Source organism: Lissotriton vulgaris, chromosome 3_1 (assembly GCF_964263255.1).
Source record: "Lissotriton vulgaris chromosome 3_1, aLisVul1.2, whole genome shotgun sequence".
Taxonomy (NCBI): domain Eukaryota; kingdom Metazoa; phylum Chordata; class Amphibia; order Caudata; family Salamandridae; genus Lissotriton; species Lissotriton vulgaris.
Window position 1 is genome coordinate 2,016,432,153 of NC_141689.1, and position 17,418 is coordinate 2,016,449,570.

Sequence of the window (17,418 nt, forward strand, 5' to 3'; positions counted from 1 at the left end):
CGGAATGGCATCTAGGCGCGATTCCACATCCATCTGCCGCCCCTCAACAGTAAACAGTCTGCCCGAAAGGAGTTGATGTCACCTTGCAAGGAATGTACTTTCGAGCTCATTGCGAAAACCACGGAGGAGATCTGTGCAATGGAACCTTAAATCTCAGCTGGTTCCGTTAGTAATTGGTGAGTGCGGACTCTGGAAAAGCAGGGGCTGGGGAGGAGCCGGTAGATGGCACCTTGACCTGAGCTATATTAGCTATGGCTTCTGGGAATGTAAGCGGACAAGCAGGTTTGGATTTCAACATGAAGGAGGGGCATTGGTGATTAAGGTAGGCACAGAGAATGAAATAGCCCAATATGCCGGAGTAAGTCAGGAGTTGAGACAGGACGGTAATGCTTGGCACCCTGAGGGGGGTGGTAACATCCATCTCCTGTGGAGGGCAGACCAGTTAATGACTCTTGAATCAGGAATAATGTTCACACAGCGGATGGGGGCCCTATTCCAAGTGTCTCTGATAAGGGGGCCCACAAGACTGCAGGAGCACCGGAGGGAACATAGAGAGCTGGTCACAATATGTTCAGGAGAGGAAAATCAGCTGTGTGGTAGAAAAAAATCTTCCACAGTTCTACACATGAAGGTGATATAAAAAGAATATCCAATGGGTTGCAGCCTCCTAGGGGCCTTCGCAAGGTTGTATGGCTCACCAGTGGAAGCAATGCATTGTGGCTGTATGTCCCAAGGGGACCGGGGTACCCGGGCTTTCCGTTACTATACTCTGACTGACAGGAGGTTTAGGAGTAAAGAGAAAAACTGGCGCCTTGAGTAAGGGTTTAAGTGAGGGTTTTATTGGGATATAAGTCTTTCTTAGTAGAGGGGCTGCTCAGTCCCTGGAATGAGCTGTGGGATCAAAGGGAAATGTAGCTTGCTCCAGCTTGGCTTTATTCTTCCAGTGATGGCGACGGGTACCGGTGGGCTCCGGAAGGGGGACGTCTCTCCCCTCTATTCTCCTCAGTCCGGTGCATGAAAGAAAGGAAAATCGGACCAGGAGACTAGTATGACCGCGGTGCACTAGTCAGGGCCGGGAGTGAGGGGAACCAGTGATAGTGCGTCTCGAGGATTATATACAGTCCGTGAGGTAAGAGTGCACGTGAGGGGAAGGAAGGGGAAGCTTTACACGGGGCTTTACAAATTTACACACAGGGCTGGTTCCTCCGCCCCACCCAACCCGCCACACGACCCCGTACCTCTTGAAGCCACGCTCCTCCCGTGGGAACGTGGCAGGGCGAAGAGCGGAAACGTTGGCCTCCTGGCTTCTCGGTCCCAGTCTCTTCTTCCTCCTCAGTATCCTTCTGGTCTCACCTTTCTCCGACTCCGACTCCAGCCTCCTCCAGGGAAACGCCGTCCGTCGCCTCTCTCCTACTTCCTCCTTTTGACGTTCCGATGCTGCAGAGGGGCGTGGACTCTTCCTCGTGGTCCGGACAGTTAAAGGGGCCGAGTGTGTTGACATCAGCTGGCCAGCCCGACTCTGGTTCTTTCGGTCCAAGTGCATTCTGGTAGCTGTTGGGAAAAGGGGCAAGGTGAGAGGGGGGTGGCGGACCACCAGTCTGTTGGTGTAGTCGTGTCCTGTCCGCACACCCTGTCACACTGTATAATCTGCAGTTGATCCCAGCTCCAGATGGTGATGTTCAACACACCGTGGCCCTCCTTGTACCATTGCAGAAATATAGACATGGAAATCAAAATGGTGTTCTTCACCCAAAAAACTGACCTGGTTACTAATTTCAAGTGTAGAGTATAACATGAGGTGATTGCACTGTACATAAGTCTATTTCTAGTAATGTACTCCAATTTAATTGATATAAGCCAGTACTCTACAATATTATTAAAACTTTGGCTTTCTTCCGCATGCAATCTTCTTCATATTCTACAGATCATGTAAATAACCTGGTTTGGGAAGCTGCTGTTAAAAATGAAGGGTTCATGGAACCTGGTGTTGCTGACTCAGTCAGTCAATAGGCTTTATTTCGATAAAAACATATCTTAAAAAGCTTTACATAGCACAACAATGTAAAAACCAGAACATGTAAAATGCATCCACAAGATTAAATAAAATAGTACACATGACATCAATAAATTACTTAAGAAGGTTTAGCTAAAATGACCATAATTGAACAATTTCATTAAGCCTTTTTGATCTGATCGACCAAGCCCAACTTAAAAATGTTGACATACCGCACACGAACAGAGGCCGGGTGTCGGACGTCAAGATTCGCAGTGCGACTATGTGGTGTCTGGTGCCCAACTCCTTGCACAATGGTTTTAGCCACCTAGATCTTGGGGATTTATAGGCGGGGCATTCAAATAGGAGGTGGGCAACAGACTCGTCCCTAGACGCACAAAATAGACCAAAAGGTGAGGTTTGGGCCGGGATTTTCCAGCGGGCAGTCAATTCACCCACTGGGAGCATGCCTACTCTAAACTTAAAATACAGAGCCCTATCTATAGATTTTAAAATTATGTCGAGGTAGGGTTCGCTAAGGGCCACGTCCTTGATCCTAAGGAACTCACTTGTTGCTCTACATTGTTTGGGGTCAGTGCTACTCTTTTCCAATACCCAGTTCCAATAAATATTCTTAAGGACCGATTTAGGGGGGGCAGATCTAGTAAGCCAAGCTTCCCCGAGCCCCAGCTCCCCAAGTAGGGATTTAATGTACCTGAGCCACCCAATTTTGGACCAACCAGGCATCGACAATACTTCCAGCAGACCTTCCGCATAGCTGGCGAGTTCGGGGACACTCCACAATCGGGCCCAGAGTAATAAAGGACGCAGCTTTGCCTGGTCTTTAATTGAGCGGCATCCCATATCGATTAGCAGGGGTAGCGTCTGGGTACTTTGTGGGAGATTCATCAGGTCCTTCAGGAATTTATTCTCGGAACAAGATAGCTGATCAATGTTATGGGTTCCCCAGAGCTCTGCCCCATAGAGTGCTGCACTAACACCTCTCGCCTTATATATATCTATCACAGGGGCAATTGGTTTGAAAGAGGACGACCGCTGTTCTTTCATGAGAGCCCCCACAACCCGGGGATACCTAAGTAATCAAATTCCTTAACCCTTTCCAGGGGCACCTGGTTTAGTACAGGAGGCCGTCCAAGATTTTTGGGGGGTTCAGTACTAAGTATTTTGTCTTTCCTGTGTTAATTTTACGCCCCCTACTTGTGCAAAAAGTTTGGAAACTGTCCAGGAGACTCTGTAAACCCACAGGGGATTTAGAGATCAGGAGGGTATCTTCAGCGAATATGAGAGTTGGTATTCTCTTGCCCACCAGGGATGGTGCGTCAGATGGATTTTTCAAAAGGTGCTCCACCACTCCGTTCACTTACAATGAGAACAGAGTGGGGGCAAGGACACATCCCTGGCGGACGCCCCTATTCACTTGTATTCTGGCAGTCTTCTGACCCTGCTTACCCCACCTCACCTGCGCAAAGTTTCCCGTGTGGAGCTTCACCAATAAAGACAATATATAAGCGGACAACCCCAAGTCAGACAGTAACTCCAACAGGCGATCCCGGGGCACCAGGTCAAAGACAGTCTTTAGGTCAATGAAAGCGAGATAAAGACTGCCTTTGCCTAGTACGATCACCTTCCAATATAAGAGCAGAAATCTAAATGACTGCTCGATAGTCCCGGTGCCAGACCTAAAGCCTGCTTGGAAATCAGAGAGGATTTTATTGTCATCAGCCCATTGGAGCACTCTCCCAAGAACCACCTTTCCTGCAACCTTCTGAGTTAAATCGATTAGGCTTATGGGACGATAATTAGCTGGGTCGTCTTGACCTCCCTTTTTGAGGATCGGGACGACCTCAGCTCCCCTCCAGGAGTCTGGGATTGCCGCACCATGGTAAGTAGCATTAAGCAAAGATGAAATGAGTCTCCCCATTCTTTCAAATTGAGGCGGAGCAAATCCCCCGGTAGCCCATCTGGGCCTGCTGCTTTGTTTGGGACGAGGGATTTAATCACATTCAACACTTCCTTAGCTGTAAAGGAAAGATCTTCACTTATCCCGGAGGGGCCCAATGGTGGTAAATTGATCGGCCCCTGCCCTACAACCAGGTTGGTAGTATAGAGGAGAGAGAAGTGATTAAACCATGTCTCCTCAGAGATGTTACATGTTATGCGGGTATCAGCAGGCCTATTCCTAGCCCTTACTAGATCCCAGTAACCCTTGGAGTCCGTCCCGCACTAGCTTCCTTCAAGTCACACCAGAACTGGTCCTCCCACTCTTTCTTCGCTTCAATGATGGAGTACTTATACTCCTTCCTAGCAACACGAATCAACTCAGGTTCCTTAAGTTTAACGGCTTTCAGTAGTGCCCTTTTCGTCTGCCGACATTTCTTGGAATACCACCCCAGATCTCCCTTGGGTCTCCGGCACTCCCTTTCAGGGGGCCCGACTGTCTGTTACAAATGGATCACTGACATAATATCGAGGGACATAATATCGACTACCTAAAATATCGGCGACAAAATATCGACAGACAGAATATCGACTTTGCATCTACAAACAGGTAAGTAGAAAAATATCGAGTAAAAAATATCGTTTACTAAAATATAGTTTATAAAAATATCGACTTTAGTAAAAACAATTTTAAATTAAATTAATATTAAAAATTATTTACTAAAATATACTTAAAAATACTTAAATTAACTTATAATAATTAAATAATTAATTAAAGTTATAAAAAAATGTTTTTACAATCATATTTGTTAAAACATATATATATATAGTAACATAATATAATTAAAAAATATCCAATATTATTACCGTAGGATAGCGGAAGTGTAAAATTACTATTCCCACTCCAGAGAGTGCAACAGTAGATAAGGCGTTGGATAGCGTAGAGGTAAAAATTACTATTCCCACTCCAGAGAGTGCAACAGTAGGGAAAGCGTTGGATAGCGTAGGGGTAAAAAATACTATTCCCACTCCAAAGAGTGCAACAGTAGGGAAAGGTTGGATAGCGTAGGGGTAAAAATTACAATTCCCACTCCAGAGAGTGACCCAGTAGGGAAAGCGTTGGATAGCGTAAGGGTAAAAATGACTATTCCCACTCCAGAGAGTGCAACAGTAGGGAAAGCGTTGAATAGCGTAGGGATAAAAATTACTATTCCCACTCCAGAGAGTGCAACAGTAGGGAAAGCATTGGATAGCGTAGGGGTAAAAATTACTATTCCCACTCCAGAGAGTGCAACAGTAGGGAAAGCGTTGGATAGCACAGGGGTAAAAATTACTATTCCCACTCCAACGAGTGCAGCAGTAGGGAAAGCGTTGGATAGCATAGGGGTTAAAATTACTATTCCCACTCCATAAAGTGCAACAGTAGGTAAGGCATTGGATTGCGTAGAGGTAAAAATTACTATTCCTACTCCAGAGAGTGCAACAGTAGGGAAAGGGTTGGATAGCGTAGGGGTAAAAATTACTATTCCCACTCCAGACAGTGCAACAGTAGGGAAAGCGTTGATAGCGTAGGGGTAAAAATTACTATTCCCACTCCAGAGAGTGCAACAGTAGGGAAAGCGTTGGATAGCGTAGGGGTAAAAATTACTATTCCCACTCCAAAGAGTGCAACAGTAGGGAAAGCGTTGGATAGCGTAGGGGTAAAAATTACTATTCCCACTCCAAAGACTGCAACATTAGGGAAAGCGTTGGATAGCTTAGGGGTAAAAATTACTATTCCCACTCCAAAGAGTGCAACAGTAGGGAAAGTAGATACTTCATATATTATTTAAAAATATATATATATATTAATATCTATAAAAAAATTAATTAAAAGTAATTACCATTTTAATATAATATAAAAATTCATTATTTCCAAATACTAATTTAATTTAATGATTACAATTAGTTATCTAGTAATACTAATTAATTACAAATTAACAATTAATTAATTTGTAATTAAAAACTTACTTAACAATTAAAATCTAATAAATACCCCAAAAAAGTTAACATATGTAATTAGTTATAATTAAATTACTTCCCACCCTATTCCCCTATAAACCCACAACCCACTACATAAAATAAATTAGTTAAATTAACATAATTAGCAATTAATAAATTAAATAAAATTAATTGTCAATTAAAATGTAATTAATTACAAAATAAAAATTAATTAACAATTATTCATAAACAAATACCAATAAATGAATTTACATATTTAATTAATTATAATTAAATTACTTCCCATCCTACTCCCCTATAAACCCACAACCCGCTACAAAAATAACATGAATTAAATTAACATAATTATCAATTAATAAATCAAATAAAATTAATTGGCAATTAAAATGTAATTAAATACAAAATAAAAATTAATTAACAATTAATTATAAACAAATACCAATCAATAAATTTACATATTTAATTAATTATAATTAAATTACTTCCCACCCTATTCCCCTATAAACCCACAACCCGCTACAAAAATTACATTAATTAAATTAACAAAATTATCAATTAATCAATTAAATAAAATTCATTGGCAATTAAAATGTAATAATTACAAAATAAAAATTAATTAACAATTAATTATAAACAAATACCAATAAATACATTTAATTAATTATAATTAAATTACTTCCCACCCTATTCCCCTATAAACCCGCAACCCGCTACAGAATTAAATTACGCAAAATTTAAATAACATTAAATTCATTAATTAAATTACATTATAACATAAATAAACACTTTTAACACATAAAATACGCTATAAAAAATTCAATATTATTACATTTTCGATATTTTTATTAACCTATATTATGTACTGCGATATTTTGACTATCTATATTTTAAATTTCGATATTACATTACTTACCTTCAAAACGATATTTTTGATGTCTATATTCTGTCCATTCGATATTCTGTCCAGCCTATATTTTGTACTCGATATTATGTCCATTCGATATTTTGTAGTCAATATTTTGTCTGTTTACCGTTACAAATAGCTTTTCCAGGGCATTGATGATGTCACAAAAAAGCAAGGATACCTCAGGGGGATCCAAGGAGGTGGTTTCCAGCCGGGACAGGGCCTTTCCCAAGAGTGCCCCTATATTCTGAACCTTCCCCTCATCCAAGGCAACCTTACACCATTTGAGGCGCCTCCCACAGTTTGAGGGACAAACTTCTCCAGTTGTCCGCAACACAGAGGGTCAGAGATAGTGAATTGTGGTCTCTGTCCGTAGTGGACAGGACTTCCATATCACACATAAGGCCCCACAGCTTAAAATTCAGTAGGGTATAATCTATCCTCGATGAATGGTCTACCCTGTTGAACGTATGTGCTCCACAAGGGTCAAATATTGGCCTACCATTCACTGCCCTTAGACCATATTCCAGAGTTAGGGTATTAAGCTGGATGGCCCGTTGGGCCCACCTCTTTATGGGCGATATAGTTAAAGGTGGAATACCCCTCCTGGCGTCCTCATCTGAGATACCCAAGATGTCCTCTGCCGCAAGGGGCTCAAAAGTGCAATTAAAATCCCCGGCAACCATGTCATACATGTCAGTACTACACTGGCTAAGTTCGTCTTCAAGCCCAGATAGGGTTGGGGAAGGTGAGCCACCTTTGGTGCCCCTAGCATAAATATTGAATATCTCCAAACTACGCCCTCTCTGGGGCCCCCTAACTGATAATCTTAATAAGTCAGGAGAGTTAATTTCTCTGTGCCTGATATGACAGCCCAGGGAAATGCTGACCCAAATAAGTAGGCCTCCTGAGGGGCGACCTCTCCCAGTAGGGGGGGAGATTGCTGGAACAAAATACGTGGTATATCCAACCTTGTAGCAAGGCTCCAAACACCAGGTCTCTTGGAAGATGCATATCCCAAAAGACTCAATAAATATGTTCCAGTCTGGAAGATCTAATTTTCTGGAAATACCCGCTATGTTCCAGCTGACAAACCTTACGTCACTGTTTGCTATAACTTGCTCTACTGGAGACTGCAACAAGAACATGCCAGGCCCAAATCGGGACTCCAGTGATGTACCCTCCGACTCAGCCGGCCTATAATTACTCTCAGGTTGGGAACAAATAAGTGCAAGCTTGTTCACGGGGCTGGATAAAAGTGAGGGAGGGAACTCGGGGGGATAAAGAGGCCTATGTAGTGCACCATGCTCAGATACCTTACAGCCTTCAGACTTGTTAACTGCAACAGGAAGCCTCTCCTCGAGAGGTAGAACATCAAGTCAACAACCCCGCCCCAGCCTGTGAGGTCTGAGGCCTCTATTTGGGGTGTAGGGTCTAAGGGAGTGAAGATCATGGGAGTGAGACCCTCTAACCCTCCCCCCAAGGTATGATAGCTAGCATTCTGTGAAATTGCTGGGTGAGGATGGAAATAGCTAAGATCGTGAGTGCTAATTCCTGTGCTACCTTGGCTGGAATGTTCTTTACAGATAAACCTTGCTACCCTAGCATCCCTAAAATTGACCAGAATGCAATCACCCATCGTGTCCTTCGTCCTATTTGCTACCCAACTGACCCGTCTGACATGAAGGACCTGCCCATCAAATGAACTATGCAGAGGTCTGTTTTCCCTTAGCCAAAACATAGTTTTGTTTTTAAGTTCATCATACGATACATATTTGCCCGCCTTCTGCTGTGGGACCCCGGTAAGCACCACTACGTAAGGCTGGCAATAAAGGGGTAGGTTAATGTGGAGAGGAATAATTGCTCCCTTCTCAGCCAGAGTGGGCATTTTCGGTTGAACAGGTGGATTACAATTCTGGCCCCCTCTACCTCCCACGCTGTTATTGATGATATTGCTCTGGGCAGGAAGACTTTGACGAGGACCTTGAGTCCTTTTATTCAAGTTCAGATTACGGTTGGGACTTATTGGGGCATTGGTTTGAATAAGGCTACCATCGACAACAGTCCCCGCATATGCGTTAACCCCAGGGGCTGCCCCTGATGCTTTAGGTGCACTCGCCTCAACGGGTGAGCGATCCACCTGGGAGAATTTTTTCACCTCGGACCCACCCTCCCGGTTTTTAGATTGTAATTTGATTAGGGTCCTGAGTGAAAATAAATTGTTGAGAGTGGCTTGCTCGAATCTATTCAGCCTCTCCGTCAAGACTTTCACTCTTTCAAGTTCCGGGAGTATCAAGGATTTCATTAGTTTCTCAATTTGGGCGATAGGGGGTGACTGGGGTAAGGAGCCTGCGTTCGGAATACGCTGTGGATTAACATTCTCTTGCTCATATGGGGTACATAGCAACTGGCCACCAGAAGACGAAATCCCTTGCGACCCAGAAGGAACCTGCTTCACCACCACCCCCAGCCCCATTAGTTTCACACAACCCTTAGAGCAATTTCCTCTGAACTTCTTGGGGGGTTTGGGATGGCTACCCCTTCGATAGCTTATAGTTCTTTTCCTTTTAATAGGTGCTGCTCTAACTCTTTTGGCGGCCGCTACCTCTGGTTGTACAGGGGGACCCTCATGGGAAATGGAGTTACCCAGGGGGGCATGAAGCACTGGAGGCAAAACAGACCCCAGTGTTGGCTGTGTAACCGAGTGCCTGCGGGATTCGAGGGCATTAAGCCTCTCCAGGCTGACCCTTATGGCACCTGATCTAAGCTGGTCAGCACTAGGAGTAGCTATATCCGAGAGCTCAGCTGTATGAACAGGGGAGGCTGCCAGTACCAAGGGTCCAAGGGAGGAGCGTTTATGATTAAGGGGCTCAAGAGAGAGGCTGAGCTCAGTGATGGCGATCTCTTTCTCGATAACAGAGAAGGCTCGAGTAATAAACTGGTCCATTGTGCCACTTACATAGCCACCCCCCCTCATGCTCTGGCATGAGGAAGCGCACTTTACTATATGAATCGCCCAGCGACTAAACTTATGGGATAATGCTGGGAACAAGGGTGGAAACCTAATACCTGGTAGTGTCCAAACTTTAGGGGGGTGGCCCAGCCCAGCCACGGCCAGCCCCGGACGGCCACAGATGGTCCCGCCCTTGTCCTGGGCTTCTCCCGGGATGCTCCTGTGTGCTCCCGCACAGCGGCTAAGGTCACAAAATGTATACAGTCAGCAGAGGGGGCGATGCTCTAGCCCCTCTGTAGGTGTGTAGGGCAATGAGGCTCCTGGGAGATGGAGTCCTGGTAGGGGAGATGCGCATGGACTCGCGCTCCCCTCCCCTCTCCTCGGGCGGTAACTTCTTCAACCCCCCAGCACGCGGAAGAAAGAGCAGCAGCTGGACAGTCACTCAATCCCAACACCTAGCGCAGCGGCACCCGTGAAGCGGATGTGGCGAGGTGTAATGTAGGGTAGGCAGGGGGGCGTGCTACAGCCCCTCTGCAGGTGTGTAGGGCAACGAGGCTCCTGGAAGATGGAGTCCTGGTAGGGGAGATGCATGTGGACTCGCGCTCCGCTTCCCTCTCTTCGGGCGGTAAGTTCTTCAACCCCCACCACACGGAACAAAGAGCAGCAGCAGGACAGTCACTCAATCCCAACACCTAGCGCTGCGGCACTCGCGAAGCAGGTGCGGCGAGGTATAATGTAGCATAGGCAGGGGGGTGTACTCAGACCCCTCTGCAGGTGTGTAGGGCAACAAGGCTCCTGGGAGATGGAGTCCTGGTAGGAGAGATGCACGTGGACTCGCGCTCCGCTCCCCTCTCCTCGGGCGGTAAGTTCTTCAACCCCCAGCACACGGAATAAAGAGCAGCAGCGGGACAGTCACTTAATCCCAACACCTAGCGCTGACTCTGATTAAAGGACAAAAAACACTACTGAGCTTCCAGAATGGCCGATACTTTCAGGTTGTGGCTTTTGTACTTGAACTGGACGGCAGTACATCTACTATTTTATTTGCACTTTTCTACCACTCTCAAGAGATAATTCCCACTTCATTAGTGTAATTGAAGATCTCCACTTTGATACCTCCAGATGGTGTTGAGACAGAATATCGAGTTGCAAATGTCGACTTATACAAATATCGAGTTGGAAATATTGTGATTCAGAAATATCGATAGCAAGAATATCGTCGTTGTCAAGAATATCGAATTTAAGGTAAGAAATATCATTTAAAAAATATAGAAGTCATTAATATTGTTTGCAAATTATGTCGTGGTTAAAATATCGATTTTTAAATTAGTGTTATGCATTGTAGTTTATAGTTTAAATGTATGGAATGTACTTTTTTTACCTATAAGTATTGTTTACGTTTTTTAATATATGTGTTACATTTTTAGTAGTTATTAATTTTATTTTAATTACATTTTGTGTTTTTTAGTTGTGCAGTGGGTTGAGGGTTTATAGGGGAATGGGGTGGGTAGTAATCTAATTATAATACATTTATGATTATTTTTTATTTATTTAATTTAGAATGTATAGTGTTAATTGTGGGAAGTAATTTATTTGTAATTAATTATTAATTAATATTAATTAATTGAGAATTATTATGGTAATTGTGTAAAGAAAAAATGTAGGTGTGGGTTGTGGGGTTTACAGGGGTAAAGGTGGGAAGTAATTTATTTTTGAGTTATTAATAATTATTTGTTGATTTATATTAATGAATTGATTGAAAATTAATAATGGAAATTGTGTATTTAATGTTAGGTGCGGGTTGTGGGGTTTATAGGGGTAAAGGGTGGGAAGTAATTTATGTTTAATTCATTAATAATTGGTTGTTAATTTATATTAACAAACTAATTGATATTAATTATGGTAATTGGGTGATTTTCTTTGGGTGTGGGTTGTGGGGTTTATGGCGTAAAGGGTGGGAAGTAATTTATTTTTAATTAATTGATAATTAGTTCATAATTATTATTGATTAATTAATTGATCATTAAATATTAAATTTGCATAATTTATTTTAGGTGGGGGTTATGGGCTTTATAGGGGTAAAGTATAGGGAGTAATTTATGTTTAATTAATTAATAATTGGTTGATCATTAATGTTAATTAATTAATTGATATTTAATTAGGGTAGTTTATATTTTTTTGTGTGTGGGTTTTACTTTTTTAGGATAAAAGGGTGGGGAGTAAATTAATTATATGCACTTTATCATTAGTTTTTATATATTATTAGTTTTTTAATTGAAAATAAGTTTTAATTGTGAAATGCATTTTGTTATAGTTTAATCTTATGAATGATTTTTGACGAGTATAGGGGTAAAGTGTGGGAAGTTTATACATTTTTGTGAGCTTTAATTTGTTTTTTTAATTAATAATATTTCTTTAATTGGTAATTAATTATGTTAATTATTTAAGTACATTAAAAAAATAGATGTGGCTTGTGAATTGTGTAGTGTTATGGGGTAGGAAATAAAAAGAAGTACATTTATGCAATAATGAATGTTTTGGTTCTAAATAATTTCTAATTAAAGATATTTATTTGTTTGACATTTTTTGTATTTTATTTAATATTATATTTGTAGTTAATTGTCATATGCATTTAACATTACAATATGATCTTTTTAATTTGTAAGATTAAATATATTTGTATTTTAATTTTTTATATATTTATATATGTATTTATTTATTTTGTATTTTAAATATTTTGTTTGTTTTTACTTTTGAACTAACTGGAGTGAGAATATTAATTGTTACCCCTTTGCAATACAACATTTTCCATATTCCATATTTGGGAATAGTAAATGTTATCTTGCCACTAGCCAACACTTTTCCTGCTATTACACTTACTGGAGTGGGAATAGTAAGTTGTACTCCTCCACTATCCAACACTTTTCCTACTGTTGCACTGATTGGAGTGAGAATAATAATTTTTACCCCTGCACAACTCAACACTTTCTCTACTGTTGCACTGAATGGAGTTGGAATAGTAAGTTTTACCTCTTCGCTATCCAACACTTTCCGTACTGTTGCACTCACTGGAGTGGGAATAGTAACTTTGACCCCTACTCTGTCTAACACTTTTCCTACTGGAGTGGGAATAAAGTTTACCCCTCCGCTATCCAATACTTACCCTACCGTTGCAGTAATTGGAGTGGGAATAGTCATTTTTAGCCCTAAGCAATCCAACATTTTCCCTACTGTTGCACTGACTGGAGTGGGAATAGTACGTTTTACCCCTCCGGTCTCCAACACTTTCCCTACTGGTGCACTCACTAGAGTGGGAATAGTAATTTCTACCTCTCAGCTATCCAACACTGTCCCTACTGTTTCACTGACTGGAGTGGGAATAGTAAATTTTACCCCTCAGCTATCCAACACTTTCCCTACTGTTGCACTGACTGGAGTGATTAATTTAAGCTTAAAGATTTTTAAATAGTCTAATATTTTAATTTATAATAGATTGTTTTTTAAAATTGATTTTATGTTATTGGTATATATATCTATATAGATATATATATATAAGTATATATGTTTAATATATATATATATATATATATATTTATTTATATATATATATATTTAGATATGTGTATATTTTTATATAAGTTAAAAATGCCAAATTATAATGAATAGTTGATTATTTTAAAGTAAATAGGCATATATATGTTGATTATTAAGTATGTGTTTAATTTTTTTACATTAAGTTTATTTGTTATATTTGTTAAAATGTTATTAAATCTACTTTTTTAAATTAATTTCATTATTATTAAATATATTTAATATTTATTATTTTATTTTATATATATATATATAACGCTATGAGCTGTTTAGCGGCCCCCAGCATGTGTAGCGCCAGAATCCAGTCCCTACGGGTGAGTGCCTTCAGATTGGCAGGCTTGATGACCAATAGAATCGTGCTTGTGGCTTCAGGCAGAGGGAACCCCAATACCCCTTTAATATGGCTAAGGACCTCCTTCCAGAACAGGGTCAAGGATGAACACGCCCACCAAACATGAATGAAATCTCCAGATGCAGTCAGACACCTCCAACACAAGGGAGAAGACGCAGGAAACATCTTATGCAAGCGCGTGGGCATATAGTACCATTGAGTCATAATTTTATACGCATTCTCCCTCTGCATGATACTGCGATAGATTTTGGGGATATCCGGCCATAATCGGTACCACTGCGAGGATGTGATTTCCGCGTTGGACATCAACAGCCATTACCATTGGTACGGGTGGGAAGGCGTTGTAGGAGGGTGCTGCAGGATCTGATAGATCCGAGATACCAGACCCTTGGATTCGTCAAAAGAACGAACCATTCGCTGTTCTCTAGGTCCTTTCTCTCCTCTTTCCTGATTCCTTCCTTTTCTTCTCTTTTGCTACCCTTGCCGTTCTATTGCCTTTTCCTATGCACCTGGTTGTAAGTTGGACCACTCTGGTCCTGTAGTTTTATTAGTTCCAGTTGCTGGTCTACACTCGGCTCTAGAGGCCAGGTTTTATTGGCAGTGACTATTACGCATGACAGAATGGCATTTCTATCTTCTGACGCGGCCGGCCCTATTGGGTGGTAGGCGGAACGCTGTGTATAATGTTGAGAAGCAAACACACTTTTCATGTTATTTTACTGCATTTCCTCTGACGCGGCCAGCTCCTGTGGGGTTGTAGGCTTATCGCCGTGTATATGTCACTTTTTTGCGTACTCCCTTCTTCGGGGTGAAATAAAAACAGACTTCAAATAAAAAAAAAGAACGGACCAACTGCTCGAAGGGGGTGAAGGTGCGGGTAGCTGCCTGTTGTATCTCCAGGCCAGATACCCAGTGCCGCAGCTGGGCGTACTGCATTCCCGCCTCCAATGGGCCACGGAACTCCTCTCTGCATTGGGCGAATGTCTTGAGTGTGGCCCCTCATACAAATCACTGATCACCCTGCATCCCCCTTGCGCCCATTTAGAAAAGGCTCGTGAGCGATGGGCCGGAGGGAATAACAGTCGTGAGACCTCTGCGCGCAGCCACCTTGTCCCATATATCCAGTACCATTTTATTGGGCACCACTATATAGGCCCTTCTAGAGCGTGCCGCCCGTAAGCATGGGCGAATTTTGCGGATCTCGCGTTCGCGAATTTTGCGGATTTGCGAACTCGCAATCCGCAAAATCCGCGAATTCCCGCGAATTTGCGGATTTTTTTTTTTTGTGTGTTCGCAATTGTTTCTGCCAGTTCGCGAGGATTTGGTACTAGTTCGCAATTGCGAACTTACTTGTCGGCTCGCAACGGTCGCGACTATGTTGTTTCTACGTCTGGTTCATCATCACAGCCTCCCAGCACCCTCTGTTTTACCACTGGCACCCTCTCTTTGACCCATGCCACCCTCTGTTACATCAATGCCACCCTCTGGTTCATCATCACTGTAGAAGATGGGGGGGAAAAGCAAGCCCACCTGCCCTGCTTGAACTGACATGAATTAATTTGGGGTTAGTTTATTAACAACACCTGCCCTGCCCCAACTGACAATAATGAATTAGGGGCTAATTAATGTGTCACTGAAAGAATTTAAAGTTCCAGCCTGGCACCTGCTTGTCTGCTCCTTTAGCTGTAAATCAGGACCTTTGTGGCATACAGTTAAGGTCAGAGCAGGGTCACACAATAGTTGCAAGCAGGCAACCGAATTCTGGAGGGCCCCCTCAGGAAACACTACAAAGAATCGTTACAAATCATGAGGTTGACCTTTTGCACCTGCTCATTGCTTTTGCTTTTGCTGAAATCGTTTTTCGTTTTTTTTCGCGCTATTCGCGGGGCGCGGCGTCGTGCGAAACCGACCGCGGAAGCCGCCAATTCGTGCGAATGAGCATTTTATTTTTTTGCGGCTTGTTGTTTCGCGAGTTTTTTTGCAGTATTCGCGAGCCGCTTGCAGCGCAACACGCGAATTTACCCCAAGGTCGAGTACGGGCGCGGCCATTTTGTTTGCGTGACGTATTTCCGTTTCCGCCCGCTATGTATAATCTTGCGTAGTAAGCGCATTGCGAGTAGAGGTTCGCACGAGATCGCGCGGGAGATCTAGAGGTTCGCACGAGATCGTGAGGAAAATCTCGCGCAAACTTACTTTCGCGCTCGTGAACGGGCGCCGGCCATCTTGTTTTTCATTCATTTCCTGTGTCTGGGCATGGTGTTTAATCCTCTTGGTATCTTTGCCATCCTTTGCTTGTTTTCAGTTTTTTTTTTACGATTTTGCTTCTTATCTATCCCTCTCTTTTCCTAGCTGTATATTTTTGTCTTTTCTGCTATTTTTCTTTACTTTTAAACTACTTTTTTAAACTCTTTTCTTTTCTTCTTCCCTATCCTATTCTTTCTTAATTTTCTACTTCTTCCTACCTTACCTGCCCAGACCATGGTCAAGCCAGGCGCCGTGAAGCTGCCCAGGCACTTGAGGGCCACAGCCTCGGCGGGGAGTAGTGCTGGACCCAGTGGCAGGACAGCATGCGGGAGATTGAGGGGGGAGCAGGTGACGCGACGGGAGATATTCAGCCCGGAGGAAGTGGGCGCGCTGGTCTACTTCGTCCAGCGCCGCCTGCCCAGGACCATCGCGGGAGGCGGCAGGATCGCGGCCGGCGGCTACAACATGCGGGAGCGCCGGAAGCGGTGGGAGAAGGTGTGCTGGGCCATATCCCACCTCTACGGGGTCCAGCGCACCTACAGCCAGGTCACCCATCGCTGGACGGACCTCCTGGACCGCGAGCGCGACCTGCTGGACCAGCTCGGCTTGGAGATCCCCGGGCTTGGTGAGTAGTAGTAGCCATTTAATCACTCACTACTATGATGTTTTCTCCTGCTCTGTGTTGTTGTATTGCAAATATTTGTTTTTTACATGGAGCAAGCCAATAATGCCACTGATGACGATTACATTGTAGTTAAATTATATTTCAAAATCTTCTGTGCATTTCAGGTGCACTGCTCTCCTTCTCAGTGGCGTTGCTACTATGCTTATTTGTTTTCTATTTCGTGGTCTCATTGGCCTGAGTAACTATTATGTATGAGTGTACTTTACAGAACTGCGTAATGCTAGACACTAGGGGGCAGATTACATTTACAAGCCCCTTGCGCCACGTTTACGTTGCCTTGCGTGACGCAACAGCGGCGTAAACGTGCCGCATCCCTGCGAGTCATTTACAGCATGACGCATCTAGGGAGATGCGTCACGTTATAAAGCCATGGGCCTGCACCACAATGGGTGCGTTCCTAGTACGCAGGGTGGGCGGTCCAGCGGCTGTGCGCCTCGCAAAATTGCCTGCGTGAAATCTACAAGATTTAACGCAGGCACTTCTGCGACGCTGCTACGTCAATTCAATTCCTTATGTCTGCTCGAAGCAGGCGAAAGGACTGACACAGCATGTTAAGTATTGGGTGGCCCTGAGCATTACTGGAGTTGCATTGCGTTGGCGACGTGACTCCAGCGATGCGCCGCTCTTACGTGACGAGATGCGTCACGCAAGTGCCTACCCTTGCGCCAGGGCGCGCCGCATTGTAAATGAGGCACATCTGCCGTGTCGCAAGGGTAGTTTTGCGTGACGCATTTGA

The 17,418-nt window shown here is 43.2% G+C and overlaps 1 protein-coding gene across 1 annotated transcript in view; it reads left to right on the top strand.

The window, feature by feature from the left end:
* Positions 1-17,418, top strand: part of LOC147728739 (uncharacterized) — a 109,946-nt gene that overhangs the window by 88,276 nt on the left and 4,252 nt on the right. The window lies entirely within an intron of this gene.